The 5217-nt window shown below is 41.3% G+C and overlaps 1 pseudogene; it reads right to left on the reverse strand.

The window, feature by feature from the left end:
• Positions 1–1987: 1987 nt before the first annotated feature.
• LOC118858798 lies at positions 1988–2734 on the reverse strand (annotated as a pseudogene).
• Positions 2735–5217: the final 2483 nt, after the last annotated feature.

Consider the following 5217-nt stretch of genomic DNA (forward strand, 5'->3'; position numbering starts at 1 on the left):
TACATAGGTAAGTAGCAGTAACAGCAGCAGCTCACATCTCAATAGTGTATAACACACATTAGCTAATATAATCCTCGTCATAGCCCTGTCAAGTAGATGCTGTCCTTAGATTCGTTTTTATAGGGTTACTTTATGATTTATGATGATACTGCTGATATATTTATGACGAGGAAATCGAGGCTCAAACAAGTTGAGTGACTTGACCAGGGTCAAAAGAGCCTAGTGTGAGTGGTCTTCCCAACTCTTTAGTCCAGGGCTCTAACCACTAGGCAATTCTGCCTGTCTCTAAATTTTCACAGTACATATGAGGACACAGTATCCTTCCTAAGGGCCACAGGGTGGGTAGTTGACAACAGGCAGAAAGGAACACTAATGTGAGCTAGAAAAATAATGAGCCCAAGGTGGGGGTATAAAGACACCTCCAAATGGGTGCCATGATGGTTTGGCTGGAAATCAGCCAACTTGACTGGTCCAACTTCTTTCTACACAAGTAATATCAAATATGAGGGTGGTAGGGAATTGAGGGCTGAGAAAAAATAAAAAGTCAAAATATACATCTGCTTCCTTCCACCCCCAGGCCTCCTGAGCCTTTGTCCAACACAAGTCCCTCAGTAGCTGTGGTGAAATGTGGTACCATAAAGTAAGGAGAGGGGGCCTTGGGAGAGGAGAAGAGAAAGCAGAAGGCAGAGAGGAGAAATCCCTGAAGACAGCAGCAGCTATTTGGTGCCTGAGTTTTTGGCTAAAATTTGATCTTTAAAGCAATCACTGAGCAGTTGGCAATGGAGGCCACTAGAGATCTGACTTGGGAGGAAGGGACAGTAAGCTGTGGTGGCGTAAGGGAATGTTACAGATTGGGTGATGTTTTAGCCCCTTTGATCTGGGTGGCAAAGGGACACAGACTAGGAAGACATGATGGACTTAATGGTAGAAATGATGAGAGGGGGAGAAAGTGTCACCGGGAGGATGAGAGAGGGAGGAAAAGAAACTATCATTTTTTTCTCACCAAGACCCATGGAGAACCATACCTGTTGGATATCAATTTTCCTCTTTCACAGTCAAAAGAGGAAAAAATAAGGCTTACAGTGCTCAATTCTCCAATTAATACACCCCAAAATGAGAATAATCTAAGAAGGAAACTAAACGTATGTTGACCCGGGGTACCAAGCCAAATCTGGATGCTCCATATTCTATTATGATTGACAGACTGAAGATATACCTTACCCCTCAGTCTCTCTTTGACTACTGAAATGGTATGGAAGGTTACCATCCATTCAGTGTTAATTACAGTAGTTAATTTTCCTCTACAAAAACTTTTGCACTTTATAACTGCCCGGGGTAAGGAAGGCTTTAGAAAGACTTCTCCACCCGATCTTTAGGCTGGAGGGCTACCACCACCAGAATGTACTTCACATTCCCAAGGAAAGGAAGCGGGGATTGGAGGAGGGGAGAGTTCCTGTAAACATTTATTTTCCCCACTCGTATAAAAGCAAAGGGAAGTCCAGGGTAGGATAGGGAGGGAGGAATAAGCAGTGGGGGGAAGGAGTCATATTTCAAGGTTTTTTTCAGATTGGCTACGAAACATATTGGAACCTCCCCTTCTATGAGGCAGAGGGTAAAGCACAGAAAGCATTCTGAGGGCCCAGACGAGGGGCCAAGGGGACAGTTAAGGCAAATTAGGCTACACAGATGGAGTGAAAGGGACTGGTAGGATTAAGAGGCTTCTGTCAGGACAGGATGAAAAACCATTTTGATCCCTAAGTTTGGGGGAGAGGGGTAGAAGGTGAGGATATGACACCTTTGGGACAACCACGCTCATGAGCCAAAGTGGACACAGGTGACACAAAAGGGGAAAACAAGAAAGGAATGTGGAAAGTACTGGCCCCTGAGAGGCTGCTGAAGCACTCCCTCCCTGGGTCTCTTTGGAAGAATTCTGGGTCGACTGGGAGCCTTGCAGCATCTTTATGGCTCCCACCAAAACAAGCTCAGCTCAAGCATCCACTCCAAAGTATAATCGGAGCTGTTCCAAAAAGATGAAGGTGAGGACGGTGTGGGGGACTAGACGGATTCCAGCAGGTAAAAAGCCCTTGTAGAAGGCCAGTGGTCCAAGTTTTGCTGTCTCCAAAGCACAGTGAATGACACCCCGATATTCCCCCTTGGAGTTCATCAGACGAGTCTTAAGTACATCCAGGGGTTGGCACAGAAAGGTGGCACACCCGCCAGCAATGAAACTGGACAGGAAGTGAGCAAAGATGTTGTCTGAGATCATTTCTGTGCTGAGGACCAGCTGCTTGACTTGGTCATAGCAAGATAGCTGCCCCACTGTGACAAGAGCCCCTCGGGATGCTGCCATCGTAGCTCCAGAAAACAGTTTTGTTATGCCTTCTTCACGGGCTACACGTATGATGCCATCTAAAGCGTAGGAATAGTTCCGCCTTCTTATAGAAAGGGATGGGCCCCTGGTTCCCTGCAGTCAGGCGGTCTCGGAATGACTCATAGATGGCAAATGGGTAAGGGAATAGGTCATCTGCCGGCAGATGGAGGCGCTGATGCCATTGTACAGGGCCAGGAAGCCATCGGTCCGCACCACCTTTAACGCCATCCCAGTCATCTTCATCTCTATCTTCTGCTGGGTCTGTAGATGGACCTTGAGCAGGTCCAACGGGTGGGTGCAGCATGCGGCCCCGGAGGAGGCCAGCCCCCCGAAGTACCAGCGGGACACGCGCCTATTGGACATGGCTGCGCCGCGAAGCGCTGAGTTGCGCCGGGCTGCGCCGGGCTGGTAGGGCCAGAGCCGGGACGAGGGCGAGCCGGCAGAGCACGGCACACAGCGCACGGGGCAACACGCAGATTTTCTTTCTATTTTAAACTAGTAGTATATATTTTTGCTGATTAATTCTTTTTAATATAATTTGAAGTCTCAATATTAGGTTATACTTCAAGTCATTTTTAAACATTTCTCCTTGATAATGGTAATGTTTTGTTTCTTTTTTTGCATTTTAATATTTTGTTTAATTCTGCTTTGTATCTACTAGGTAAATTGATATAGTAATAAATCCATTTAATAATTTAAATAATATCATCATAAGAATTATGTTTGCAAGGTGCAACAAAAGGTCATTCTTTTCTTTTCTAATTTTTTGACATAGACATAAAATTGGATATTGAAAAAATTAGAATTGGGCAAGTAAAAGCTAATGAATCTATGAGGCATCAAGAATCAGTCAAAGGAAATCTAAAGAATGAAAAAAAAATAGAAGAAAGCCTAAAATATCTCATCAGAAAAGCAACTGACCTGGAAATAGATCCAGAAGGTAACAATATCAGAATTAGTGGTGTACCAGAAAGTCATGATGAAAAATGAGCCTGGACAGTGGCTTTCAAAAGATCATCAAAGAAAACAGATCTAAGGTCCTAGAACCAGAGGGTAAACTAGTCTTTGAAAGAACCCAATGAACACCCCATGAAAGATATCCAAAATTGAAAACTCCAAGTGATATTGAAGCCAAGTTCCAGAATTATAAGTTCAAAGAGAAAATACTGTGAGTAGCCAGAAAGAAATATTTCAAATATCGTGGAATTACAATCAGGGTCACACAGAAATTTATAGGTTCTACATTAAAATATCAGAGGTATTGGAATATGATATTCTGAAAGGCAAAGGACCTTGTGACCCAGCAAAATTGAGAATAATTGTTCAGGTAAGTAGATGGACATTCAATAAAATAAAGGAATACAAGACATTCCTGATGAAAAGGCCAGAGAACAATTGTAAATTTGAATTTCAAATACAAAATAAAAAAGAGACATAAAAAGAATGGGGAGGAAAAAAAAAAAACTTATTCAATAAGGACAAATTGTTTACATCCTTATATAGGATTATATTAGTTTATATGTGTTATGTGTATGCTACTCTTGATAATAGTATAGTTATTATGACAATCAAAAGAGATTTACATAGATAAAGGGTTTGAGTATAAACTAATATTATGATAAAAAACATGATTAAGGGGTACAAATGGATTGTACTGGGAGAAGAGGTAAGGTGGAGGTAGAAAAAGATAAATTACATCACACAAAGAGGCACAAAAACATATTGAGGTAGAGGAAAAAAGGGAGGGAGAAGAGCAGGCTTTGAGCTTACTCTCATTGAATTTGGTTCAAAAATGAGTATAGAAATAAAGTATAGATAAGTATAGAAATAAAACTTGTACTACAGGCAGCAGGAGGGGAAAAGGGAAATAAAAGGGGGACTTTAGAAGGGAGGGAAGAAGTAATAAGGAGAAAAGGATAACATAAGAGGGAGGCTAAAAGGGAGGGAATATGGAGGGAGAGAGTATTCAAAAGCAAAATTTTTTTGAGGAGTGGGAAAGAGAAGGGAAAAATAAAAGCAAAAATGGTGGTGGGAATAGGATCAAAAAAAGACACAGAGGGTATGTGTATGAATGTGAATGGGATGAACTCTCCTGTAACGTGGAGGTAGATAGCACAATGGATTAAAATCCAAAATCATAGAATTTGTTGTTTACAAGAAACATATTTGAAATGGGAGATATACATAGGGTACAGGTAAAAGGCTGGAGTTGAATATGTAATGCTTCAGCTCAGGTAAAAAAAAAAAAAAACAGCAGTGGTCACACTCCTTATCTCAGATAAAGCAAAAGCAAAGATAGATCTAATTGAAAGAGATAAGGAAAGAAACTATATCCTGCTAAAGGGCACTATAGACAGTGAAGTAATATCATTACTTAACATATATGCACCAAGGGGTATAGCATGCAAAATCTTTTTTTGAGATTTTTTTTTTTATTTTTAGTTTACAACACACTCAGTTCTACATAATTTTGAGTTCCAGGTTTTCTTCCCTCCCTTCCCCACTCCCTCCCCAAGATGGCAAGTTATGAAGAAGAATTATGACCAATGGAATGAATCATGAGAAAGAGGAAATAGAACCAAAAAAAAAAACCCAAAAACAAAAAGAAAAGAGGAAACAAGGGGAAGAAAGGTGAGCATAAAATGTTCCTCAATCTGCATTCAGATTCCATAGTTCTTTCCCTGGATGTAGACAGTATTCTCCGTTATGAGTCCTTTGGAGTTGTCTTTGCACCATGTGTTGCTGAGAAGAGCAAAGTCTATCAGGGATAGCAGGCACAGAATCCATATATCAGTGGTTGTGTATAATGTTCTCCTGGTTCTGTTCCACTCCCTCAGCATTATATT

Source organism: Trichosurus vulpecula, chromosome 1 (assembly GCF_011100635.1).
Source record: "Trichosurus vulpecula isolate mTriVul1 chromosome 1, mTriVul1.pri, whole genome shotgun sequence".
NCBI lineage: Eukaryota > Metazoa > Chordata > Mammalia > Diprotodontia > Phalangeridae > Trichosurus > Trichosurus vulpecula.